The sequence below is a fragment of the Micropterus dolomieu genome, linkage group LG17 (assembly GCF_021292245.1).
Source record: "Micropterus dolomieu isolate WLL.071019.BEF.003 ecotype Adirondacks linkage group LG17, ASM2129224v1, whole genome shotgun sequence".
Classification (NCBI taxonomy): domain Eukaryota; kingdom Metazoa; phylum Chordata; class Actinopteri; order Centrarchiformes; family Centrarchidae; genus Micropterus; species Micropterus dolomieu.
In genome coordinates, this window is record NC_060166.1 from 38,900,743 (window position 1) to 38,903,304 (window position 2,562).

The window sequence follows — 2,562 nt, forward strand, 5'->3', positions numbered from 1 at the left end:
GAAGTGGCTGGCTTGACTTTCATGGCTCTTCAGATGTGGTGGAACTGTAGTCCCAGTGTCTTCTTTCCTCTTGGGACTATTTGCTAACAAAAGGCAGGGACGAATAAGAAGACTGCTAGCTGATGAAAACAAAGCTTGTTTCAAAGAAATTAGAGCGATAACACATTGATTTGACTGTGCTACTTTATGATGGACTTTCAGCTGGGTAACACTTAAGAGAAGGGTTTGTCTTCCAGCTTGATCCCATTTGTAAAGCAACTTGACTCTGGTGGGACTCGAACCCACAACCTTTGAATCACTTCTCCTGAGTGCAACTAGAAGTCCAACGCGCTATCCATTGCGCCACAGAGCCACATGTTCCCTGTTGCTCAAGTGAAGGTTTTGTTGGCCGAGACATGTCTTGTCAATTTTTGCTCCCCAGATTTCATTGTTACCCCCTTTATATCCGACCTTTCCCTAATCATTTGACTCATGGGTTCTATAAACAGGGCAAAGAGGAGCAGCGACGCACAACACCCTTGTCTCGTTCCTCTTTCCAGAATGATTGAACTGGTTAGATCTCCATTGATTTTGATTCTAGCCGTTGGCTTGTTGTATAGAGCTGCAAATGTGTCAATTATAGTCGTATGAAAGCCAAATTTTGAAAGTACTTTATATAAAAATGACCACCTCACTGAGTCGAATGCTTTCTCTGTATCCAAACTTAATATCAGTGTCTCCAGTTTTTGATAAGTGATTTGTCTCATAACGTGTAGTGTTTTCCTGATGTCTTTGTCTGAAAAAGCCAGTCGGGTCCTTATGTATTAATGCTGGTAGTATCAGTTCTATTCTTTTAGATAATATGGAGGTGAATAGTTTATAATCATTATGTAAAAGACTTATAGGACGATAAATCCCACAATCCAATTTGTCCTTCCCCTCTTTAGGTATGACTGAGATCATTGCCTCCCTCCATGAGGGGGGATATTCTTATTTTCTAAAAACGTTTTTAATAGTGTTGGTTAGTTAGTTGATCTTGCATTACTTTGTACCATTCTGTGGGAAAACCATCTGTCCCTGGAGATTTCCCTCCTTTCATTCTCCTGATTGCTGATTGAATTTCTTCTTTTGTTATGTTAGATATTAATTTTCCATTTTGTACATCAGTGATCTGTGGGAGGTCAATCTGGGCCAAAAAAGCATCGATCTGGTTGTCGTTGCCTTTCTGTGGCTGGGAATATAATGTTTTATAGTATTTTAGGAAACACTGCTGGATTTTTTCCAGACTAGTTTCTATTTCATTTGTGTATAGTTCTATCCGCTTGTTGTTTTCTTAATCTATATGATAGAAGTGTCAGTGATTTTCCCCCTACCTCACAGTATTGTTGTTTTGTGAAAAGGAGCTTTTTTTGAATTTTTGTATTTATTTCATCTATTTCTTGTTGTAGTTTTTTAATTTTATGTTTGTTGTCATATTTGAGAGACTTTGTGTGTTCTTTCTGTAGTCTCTTCAAATCTTCCTCCAGTTTTTTTCATTATCATTATTATCCAAGTACGACTGAATTTCACTTTTCAATTTATCTTTAATAACTGGGTTATTCAGAATGTTTGAGTTCAGTCTCCAGAGAGTGGATTCCTTCTTATTATTCAGGTGGACTGACCATGGTCTGAGATAGTGCTAGCTTTTATTTCACAATTATCCACCCTACAAAGATCTCCTTTAAGCATAAAAAAGTAATCTATGCACGAGTAGACATTGTGAGTGGGTGCGTAATGTGAGTAGTCTCGGCTCGTCGGGTTTATCTCTCTCCACACGTCCACAATCCCCACTTCACACATCCAAGTATTTAATCTTCTGCTAATGTTTTTGGCGCCAGATTTCCCGTTTGATGAGTCAATTTTGGGATTTAATCGGATATTAAAATCTCTGCCACATATTAAAATCCCTTGACTTTTTGTTGTCATTAGATCAACTATATGTTTATAAAAGGACCAGTCACTGCCCGGAGGGACGTACACGTTAAGGAGACTCATCACAATTCCTTCTATTTTGCTCGTAACCATAACAAATCTGCCTTTGCTATCCTTATGTTCTGATATGTGTTCGTAATTTACAGCACCGGATATCAGAGTCGCCACTCCTCTCCTCCTTCCCGATCCATGGGAAGAAAACTAAATCCTGATTTATTCAATTTGGCATGTTCAGAGTCATTAAGGTGTGACTCTTGCAAGAAAGCTACTTGAATTTTATCCTTCCTTAATTGTGGTAAGATTTTCCCCCTCTTAACTGGATTGAGTATTCCATTTATATTAAATGATGCTATCTTTAAAGACCTGTTTTGCATCTATAATAATAATAATAATAATAATCCTTATTTGTAGAGCACTTTTCAAAAACAAGTTACAAAGTGCTTTAACAAGTGTAAAGAATAATACAAAAAAAAAAGATAAGAGCATGAAAATTTAATATAAAATTAGTAAAATACAATAAAATAAAAAGGGATAAAATAAAGTCAAATAAGATCGAGAAAAGCTCTCCTATAAAAGTATGTTTTAAGAAGGGACTTAAAAGAGTTCACTGAC

At 36.8% G+C, this 2,562-nt stretch overlaps 1 non-coding gene across 1 annotated transcript; it reads right to left on the reverse strand.

Annotated features, from left to right (window-relative positions):
- Window positions 1–260: 260 nt before the first annotated feature.
- Window positions 261–352, reverse strand: trnar-ucu. The gene is given in 2 exon segments: window positions 261–296; window positions 316–352. It is a non-coding gene; the product is annotated as a tRNA-Arg (tRNA).
- Between the last annotated feature and the right edge of the window lie 2,210 nt (window positions 353–2,562).